This window comes from Pygoscelis adeliae, unplaced genomic scaffold (assembly GCF_000699105.1).
Source record: "Pygoscelis adeliae isolate BGI_AS28 unplaced genomic scaffold, ASM69910v1 Scaffold485, whole genome shotgun sequence".
Lineage (NCBI taxonomy): Eukaryota > Metazoa > Chordata > Aves > Sphenisciformes > Spheniscidae > Pygoscelis > Pygoscelis adeliae.
The window spans coordinates 786,819-796,538 of record NW_008824803.1 but is presented as its reverse complement, the minus strand read 5'-3'; the positions used below and the strand labels follow the sequence as shown (position 1 = coordinate 796,538).

Here is a 9,720-nt window from a genome sequence, read left to right as displayed (position 1 = left end):
CCCCACTTCACACTTCCCAAATAATTTTAGGTGCTCATGCCCTAAACCATTGCTCAGCCATGTTACAAAGTCAGCCCCTTCTGCTTTAGTATAAGGCAGGCCCTCAAGCCAGGTTTGCTGCATTCTCTAATCTCTTTCCAATTTGTCTGTATTTCTTTGGTATTATCACACCCAGGAATCGACATAATCCAGACACAAACTTTTCAAGGCTAACACAAGATTGCTACCTCCTGCCTCTGTTGTCAGCACTTTTTACTGCTGTGTCAGGGAAGGAAGTAATCAATGAATCAATATAAAAAAAACTGATATCCTCTTCTGAACCATGAATGTCTTCTCAGTGATTATTTACCACTTGCCTTATTATCACTGTCTGCAAAAACATGCTAAGGTTATTCAAGGTGCTGGAGTACTTTATTCCAGTTATGCAAGACAAAAAAAAAATAAAATAAAATTGTATAGGCAGCACAAATGCGCATAGATGCAGAGTAGGAACTATTTTTCTCATTTCTTCACTGGCTTGACCAAGGCAGCACATGCTCAGCTTGCAGCTTTATTTTACAGTGATTCATCAAACACGATCCAGCATGTAAACCTAATCAAGACAAAACCTAGGAGAAGAGTATTCCTGTTATCAGATCTGGGAACCTGATCTCAAACTTAGCTTGAATGGGCTTTTGTTGTGACTTTCTTTTGGTTGGTGACTAAAACCTACTATTTATGAACAGCAACAATGGAAAGACTGGATGTGTTAAGAAACATTCATACTTTGTTGTTTTCAGCCTGCCATTTCATTCCAGTTGTGACTCTAGAACAGCCCCCAGTTCAGATATACTGCAAAGATTCTGTAATTAGGACTACTGCCATGAAACCAACTCCAATCCTGAGGATACAGGATTGGCTTCACAATATAAACTATGAATGAATAGGGTTTCTTGTGTGTTTGCAGAATAATGCTTTATGTCTCTCCTATCTGCAAGATGACATGAATCACTTTCCAAAGGAAAAAATTATTGCAGATACTAGTGATATAAAAGGTTATTCTATAAGACACACAAGAAATTCTATTCATGCAAAGATTATGCTGGAGTTAAATAACTGAACAATGACAATCTGTTAAGATGGGGACTGTCAGCCAGCGCTTGACTTACTTGCAAACTGAAGTCTAGAAAGCTATGGGACAGGCCTCTACTGCCTCTGAAAATCTCAAATTAGGCAAAAATCTTCTTGAACTCCTAACTCCAGCACTAGCAAAAACATTATTAGTGATCACAAGTTAGAAACCACCATAACATAGCAGTATGGAGAAAACTAGCCCTTGCTGTACTGGCACAGAGCATGGGTGTCACTGTGCAACTGTGCTTGTTTCTAGTGGAAGAGGTGGTAGGATAAACTCTCAAGTTTGGTATTCTTGCAAAAGACAGACAGAAAGACAGGCAGAACAATAGTTTCGCCATTTGGACAGTCATCAGTATAGTTTCAGAAGTATCATCCTAGCTATGTAATCAGATGTCAGGTCTTACCCTCTTAGAGGAGCTTGTGGTGCCAAAAAGCAGCATATAACTGCATCCTCTTATTTAGAAATGCTTGATTTTTATTTATAGTTTACTGAACAAAGCAGATTTGGGAGCAAACTATATTGATTATAGAAGACAAAAAGCAGGCAAATAACAAAGCAATGTTTTCCTGCAAAGCACAACTTTCAGCCAGTCTTTGGTACTTTGTCAAATAATAATAAGAAAAAAAAAAGAGTATTAATCTTCTACTCTTAAATTCTTTAATTTTAAAACGCACTACAGAATGGTACTGGACCCTGAGATGTATCATTACTTTTCTTACTACCTGGTCAAGTCAGAACATGGTAAACTTTAAGAATCAAAAGCACACTCTGAGGATGGAGATCAGAATAGATGAGGTGACTCACTCACTCAAGAGAGCTGTTCTGCAGTTCTGTCCTGGTTTCAGTTGGGATAGAGTTAATTTCCTTCCTAGTAGCTGGTATAGTGCTGTGTTTTGGATTTAGGATGAGAATAATTTAATATGAGAATAATGTTGATAACACACCGATGTTTTAGTTGTTGCTAAGTAGTGCTTACACTAGTCAAGGACTTTTCAGCTTCCCATGCTCTACCGACTGAGAAGGCTGGAGGTGCACAAGAAGCTGGGAGGGGGCACAGCCAGGACAGCTGACCCAAACTGGCCAAAGGGACATTCCATACCATGTGACGTCGCGCTGCTCAGGGACTGGCTGGGCATCAGTTAGCAGGTGGTGAGCAATTGCATTGTGCATCACTTGCTTTCTATATTCTTATTCTTATTATTAGAATTTTATTCTATTTCAATTATTAAACTGTTTTTATCTCAACCCACGAGTTTTCTCACTTTTACTCTCCCGATTCTCTCCCCCATCCCACCCGGGGGAGGGGGCGGGGGAGCGAGCGAGCAGCTGTGTGGTGCTCAGTTGCCGACTGAGGTTAAACCACGACAAGCTCCTAAAGGAGCTGACACTAAGCCACACGCCACGAAATCCAAAGGGTCTCTGATCACACAGCTAAGTGGTCATTGCTCCAATGGCCCAGTCAACCATTGCCAGAATCGACAGGGTTCACACGACCACTAGTAATGTTATACACCGTTCTATACAGTCACTGAAAAATCTTTGAAAATTTAGTATTAAAAACATCACCAGATGCTCCATCTATGATAGAATCACACCAGCAATAGCTGTGGTAAGAAATTTTTCTAACAAATCCACTGCTGAATTCAGCAGAAATGTTACAAAGAGCCATTTACATAAATTATTTTGAACCCTATCACAAAGGAACTTATTTATAATTTGCTATCACTTGCACAATTTACCTTCCAAAATAGTTTGAACAGGAGACTAAAGAGTAACTTTTTCTTCTACACTGAAGTTCAGAAGAAAAAAAAATCTAACCGTCTGAGTTGCTCTTTTGTGTTTTATTTCTTATATATTTACCGCTTATAACATTTTAATGTCCTTAATGGCAGCATGTATAGTTAATACAAAAGGACTTTTTTGTACATAGGACTTAGATGGGAACTACAGCTATGATAACTTTTCAATCCTTATGATCAGTGGGAATTTGACACACATGCATACATTTCAGCTACAGTAAAAGAAACCATTTACAATTGCACCTGTAAAGTTTTCGGATTAGAGGTGTCATACCACTTACACTAGCAAGGCATCCTGAGTTCAGTTTTAAGAGGTTTTAGTACCAAGATATTTCATGCTTTAGAGACTGCAATGGATTGTGATGGCTACAAATCCTGACTTCCCTCGTAACCCAGGTCAGAGGATATGACCTAGTCAAACTGAGAACTCCTATTCAAACCAAAGGACATTTCTTCATATGCTCGAATGCTTCAATATTTTATTACATGCACTATAGAAAAGGGGTCATTATTTCCAATTTGAGTATGTTCAACATCAAGTTCCAGCAAACAGCTATCAGGCTTTCTTAAGCTAACTTAAAAAAGCTTTCAGGAAGATATATTTCCACACCCGCAGGTACTGACACACTATAATCAAACCACCTCTTAGTCTTTTCCAGGATTGCCAGAGAGAGTCTGGAAGAGAGATGTCTTCAAAGTCATTGCTATAGTCCTTTTATGAATTCGGTCTGTAATTTGTTATCGTTCTTACAAAAACCTAAGAGAGGTGGGATTCATCTAATTTAAGATAGCTACCTAGAAATTAAGTGTTATGTATTCTCTGTAGGCAATGCAGAGAGGCAGGCACCTCAAAGAAAATCACCCCACTGAGCTTAAAAAACAATCTAATTTTGAGATTACAAGTTACATTAGATGAATCCCATCCTTCAGGATTAAACAAGAACACAGGAACAACTGTATCTGTCTCCAGCAGTGGCTATATGCCAATGCTCAAGGAATAGTATTAGAAAAAGATATATGGTATCTCCTAGGAGTACTCTCCTGGCCTCCAACTATTTTCAGCTCATGAGAACTGTGAAGCTGGATGTGGTTTCTGTGTACTTAGTAACCTTCAAAGGATTTCCCTCCCATGTGCTTGGGCATCCCCCGGATTCCACAGAAACTCTGCATCCAGAGCATCTTTTGACAAGACATTCCACCACCTACCACCCCTTTCAATTCTGTCACTCACCAGTTTCAATATGTAAAGATCTTGTACCGAAACAGAGCACAAACACTAGCCCTGTATGCACACTGTCCACAGCATTCCTGAGTTTACAGAATTCCATGTCATCCCTCTGCCTTCTCTTTTCCAGGATTATTAGTCCTCACAACTCAGTTCTTGTACAGAAAGCCATTTTGCACCTTTGATTATTTCCACTGCCCCTCGTAAGCTTTTCTGGTTCAACTACACAGATGCAGGAACCCAAACTGTGGACAATATCCAGAACAGACGAGAACCACATTCAGAAATGAATTTTTGAACTGCCTTTCAAAAATTAGTATTATCACTGCATAGTGCTTTCCACTTCCAAGCCTCACTATTCTCAGATAATACATTCTCAAGTGTCTGTTCTCATAACCACCTGGGTTAATTCATACCTTCTGTGCCTTTTGCTACCTATCTTTCAAGAGGAAACAACGATACTATTGTCCTTTGTAAAATGTGCAGGGATCTACTGATAGAACACTCTATGCAAGAGGAAGGTATTCACTCTTGGAGACCAAAATTTTCATACAGTCTGAGAAGAAAGGTTAGGAGATGGGCAACAAGAACGATCCAAAGGTCTTGAACAGCTTGTCTGAGGAATGACTCAGCAGGACCAGGCATTTCAGACTGGAAGAGAGACGACTTTGGAATAATACGATAATCTACAAAATCATGAATGGCATAGAAAGGGTAGATAGGGTCTGAATGCTCACCTTCTCCTCCAACACAAGAACTAGGTGCAATCAAGCAATGCTACAGGAAGCAGGTTAAAACAAGCACACATGCAGCAAACCTGTTAATCTTCTCATCAAAGGATGCCATGGACCCAGAAAGGTTCTGGGGAATCAAGGGGTCATGTTTTAATACTTCCACTGTTACAAGTTAGCACCTTTTGCTTGGGCACCACTTGATGCCCTTTCATTCTTGCCATGTTCAGGTGACAAAATAAACAGGGAACAATTGCTTCATATTCCCATGGCTGCAGATTGCTATCATGATCCCTCCTCTTATCCATCCTACTTCCAATCGTGTATTTTCCAGGCTAAGCCCCAGTTTATTTGGTTACTCTTTTTATAAAAGCTGCTTCAATTATGCTCTTCTGTGTTTTTCCCTAATCTTTGGAGAGGGGAGAATGTCTGCCCCTAACTTTCAGGGGGATATGTTATTCATTACAAAAACATACCACGGATTTATACCATGGCATTCTGTTTTGCTCCCTCTCCCTTTCCTAGAGACCTCTGTCATTTCTATTTGCCTTTTTTTTTTTTGACTGCTGCTGAGAGTGTTTCACAGAGTTTTGTCCGCATTATTTAAAAGATCTTTCCTGAATGGCACAGATTCTTAAGAGCTCAACACTGCATAGACACAGTTAGTTGTTTCTCCCTGTGCACACTATTTTCTATCTACTAGTATCAAGTACAGCTTGCCTACAACCAAGTACTGTGAGAACCTTCTGCAACTCGTCACCTTTTGTTCCTGCTACCCTAATTTTGTGATTCTCAGCATATACCGTCACTTCGTTACTCAGCCTCTCTTCCAGATCATTTATAACTATGTTGAGCAACACAAGACTGAACACAGATCCCCCTGGGATTCCACTGATTACTTTTCACTAGAAAAACTGACAATTCTTCCTACACTTTTAAACAGGTATAACTGAAAAAGCTACACTCCTGCTCCATGGCAGTTCATTTCCTTTAAGAAGTATTAGTAAAGAACTTTGTTAAACTCCCTCTGAAAATCCAGAAACAGAATACTCGCTTGTTTGTCTCTTGTGCCTTCTTGCTGAATAGCTTCAGACCGCCTAACTTTACCAGCTGAAGATGGACTTCAGCATTCTTGCAGTGAACCATGAAGGTCACTGCAATGGGAGCACTTACCAAGGCAGGCTTCCAAGTAGACATGACCTTGAGAATCACCTTCCGTGACAGGATGATAGATACTGCTTTGCAGTCAGTATGGATTTGGAGAAGTAAGTTTTTACATTAGGAAATCTGTTTCAGTAGATTTACCCTAAAAAAAAAAAAATCCCCCAACACTAACTTAAATACAACCTCTCCACATTTACAGCATCAACGTAAAGCAAACCCAACACTCAGAAAGATTTGGGCTAGTATCAATAACAATAGTCTACACTGCTTTTTAAAAACAAACCTGGCACTAGACCCTAAACTATTGTTCTAAAATACTGACTTGCAGTTAGTGAATACAGTATTATTCAGTGTAATTCTTCAGGTTAAGTCACAGTGTTATCTAATATTCTAGTGCTGCTATGCCCTTCACAAACAGCAGTATACAGGGTCTTTGAACACAAGTATACTATAAACTCTGTTGTAGAGAACCAATGTTATGGGCCCTGCAAAGCTTGTCATTATGGGTATCAGCTGGGGAGGAGGATAGTCAATAATATCAAGAAAGATTTCATCCCTTTCAGCTTTTCTGAAATACCCTTCTTCAACTTTCCTTTGCACAGAGACTTGGAACTAAAACTGACCAGACAGGAATTTGTGTCCCATGAGACTGGTTTCCAGTTATACAGATGAGACAGCAAGAGAGTAAAAAGCTCACACAGTTTTTCCACATAACACCAATGTTAAGTATAAATAATTTGCCAACTAATTATTGTTCCAGTCCCATGTCTGTATAGAACTATAGAATTTAACCCTAGCTCATTTAGCAGGCCCCCAATACATTAACATACATGTTGAAGCTTAGAAAAGCATGAGTTAAAAAAAATTGTAGTAAGAATAAGCCTGACTGAGCTTTGTCATACTAACAGAAAATAAGGTGACCAACCAGAAAACACTGGAGGTGAGCAAGATTCAAAAGCACGTAATTAACAAGGCTCAGGGCAGAGGTCAGAAAGAGCTTAAGTAATGTGTCTCTTGGCTGTTTATAACCTTATATGGAAAAAGATAATTTCGTATTAGCAAGATACATTTATTTTCCCTGGAATTGGTTAATTTAGTATTAACAGTATCCAATTACTTTACACAAATTAAAGTGATTTTATTAAAGTGTTAAGATAACAAAGGAAGAGTTGTGTCCAAGATGGCATTCCCTCAGTCGTTAACCTTTATTGATACTGAGATTACAATCTACAGATTCCCTGAAACCATCTTGGAAACTTACTTGCAAGTTAGGTAAAATTTCTCCTGTAGCAGACTAGCTGTCTGCTAGTGATCTGCAAGGTAAAATAGGTTTTTAATTTAATAACAAATAAAGAAAAATATTTTTTCTTTCATTACCCATCTATTCAGAGCTCATACATTTCTCACTGCTGTCCTATCTGACTTCATGTCTTATCTGTATCACACTACTCTTTATTCACTTATTTCCTCATGGATTCAAGATTCGTAGTAAAGTTCTCTTTGTCTAAGGTGACAGTCCATTTCTCCAGGGTAGTCTCAGTTCCCAGCCCATACCTGGCCCCAGCTGGAGTACTATAGCGCTTACATAGGTCAGCGATGAGAACAGTGAAATGCCAAGCTGGGGAGAAATGCTCCAATTCTATGCTGCATGCCCATCCTCTCATCTGAGGGACAATCACAGGAGTAAAAAGCAAGCAGTCATTTCCACCAGTCATACCTTCCACAAGCCCATTCCTGCCAGCCTCCATCTCACACTGAAAAGGAGCAGCTGTTGAAACGTAACAAATTACACCAAAGGTGCAGCATGTCCTAGCATTCAAGAAGTTTGGCACTGCTACAGTTTTTACTGCTTATGACTTCGATAAGCCACACCAGAGGTACGGATCAGTGTGATCAAAGCAACATGTAATTTAAGGGAGCATAACTTTTCTATCCCCTTTACCTCTACCACAGAAAATTAAGGGTGTTTTAGCCTGACATCCCAGTAAGACAGAGGAAGTAATTTCCCCTGTATCTTTACTAACCCAGGGAGCTTGACAAAACAAAAAAAGAACTTGCATTCATTTCTCTCTTTTTCCTTTGCATATTTAAACAGAAGCAGATTAAAAAGACAAGTGATACATCCAAGAAACAGAGAAGCAGAGAAACGTGAAGATTCCCTCATTCTAATTTGAGTGAACAGCAGTGTTCACATTCAGGAATCTGAATATTCATTAAAATGAATAGTCATTTTTAACAAGCTTGCTTGTTACATGTGTGACCTCAGGTATTGCTTACTCCATCCTATTCATACACTATTCTACAATCAGAATTATTAATTTCTCCATCAGTATAGTATTCACATGCTACTTAAACATTAACTTATTCTCCAGTATTATCCTCATTTTACCCTGCAAGAATTGTGGCAAAGAGAATACATCAGTTCTTGGTGCTCAAGGCCTGATTTTTCCAAAGCATGTGACATTATAGAGTGTTTCATATGGTCAAAGCACAGCACCTGCTCAGCTGCAACTGCCCTTACAGTTGTACATCACAAATTCTGCAGATCAGATCCAGGGACACAAGCAGAAGAGGAAATAAAACAGTGAGGTCTAGTGGAAGAAGCTTGTCCTGTAACACACATGAAACCAGGTCTTTAAGACAGCACTTAACTACCTTAATTATGAATGAGAAAATTCCCTTCCTCCCACATTCTACTTTGCTGTCCAGTTTCTGCCAGAATTGGAGCACAAGATCCAAGCTCTAATTCAGTCTTCAGAAAAGTTCAGTTCTGTGTAACAGGAGACAACCTAGTCTTATGGGGGAAGAACAGAATGCAATCATTTAAGTAAAAACAGTATTGGAAAACATTTATACAAAGGAAGTGAAGCAAGACTGCACAGCAACCTCTGTACTGGACCAAGATATACCAAGTTCAGAGTTACTGTTTAAAGTCATGTTTTCTGTGTAATTCAAAGGGGGAGAGGTGTCCGCAGGAAGGATAGAGAAAGGTCCTTACCAAAAAAAAAAAAAAGTGTTAGACCACAGGGCTCCACTACAGAGACTTCTGAACTGCCTGAGCCACAATATTCATCACCTGCTCCACAGGCTACAGCTGAAGGAAATGAAATAGATGCTTTACCAGCGAAACTCTGCAGTATTTGGTAGTCACACATTGGTCAACTTTAACTTGAGGCACTTTGCCCATAGCTACCTTTAACACTGCACCTCTGAAATTATGAGTACAAAATAATATGACGCATGACAGTGATTGCAAAGGTCTAGGTAGTGGAAACTGGCTGTCTGCCATCAGGGAACTTTTTATTTTATATGAAGTCAAATGTAAATCAGTCTCATCTGATACACAATGTTACCGTTTCAGATTCATAAATACTGAAAAAAACCCAAACCACTGTCTCTTGCTTCAACTTCTCAAAATCCAGCAGACATTAAATACATAATTTTACAAAACTGAGAGAAGTCTAAGAGCACTGACAATCCAAAGTTCTCACGAAAATAACTTCCCCCTACATAACCTGTGAGACCAGTCGTACCACGCTCAAGAGATTCACAAGAAATAATTAAGAGGCAGCTATTTTAAGGAAATGCCTGGAAAATTTATTTCCTGAAGCAGACATCAGATCATGTGAGGTAAAGCCATGAGACCACCACTAAGAAAAACGTACTCAGCCTTTCAGGCAGCAC

The 9,720-nt window shown here is 39.3% G+C and overlaps 1 protein-coding gene across 1 annotated transcript in view; it reads right to left on the bottom strand.

Moving 5' to 3' along the window:
* The window catches only part of PPP2R3A (protein phosphatase 2, regulatory subunit B'', alpha), a 59,181-nt gene extending 50,621 nt beyond the window's left edge, over positions 1–8,560 (bottom strand). The window contains exon 1 of the mRNA XM_009323993.1: positions 8,534–8,560. The gene's annotated coding sequence lies outside the window, so the exon portion shown is untranslated. The remainder of the gene's footprint in view (positions 1–8,533) is intronic.
* Between the last annotated feature and the right edge of the window lie 1,160 nt (positions 8,561–9,720).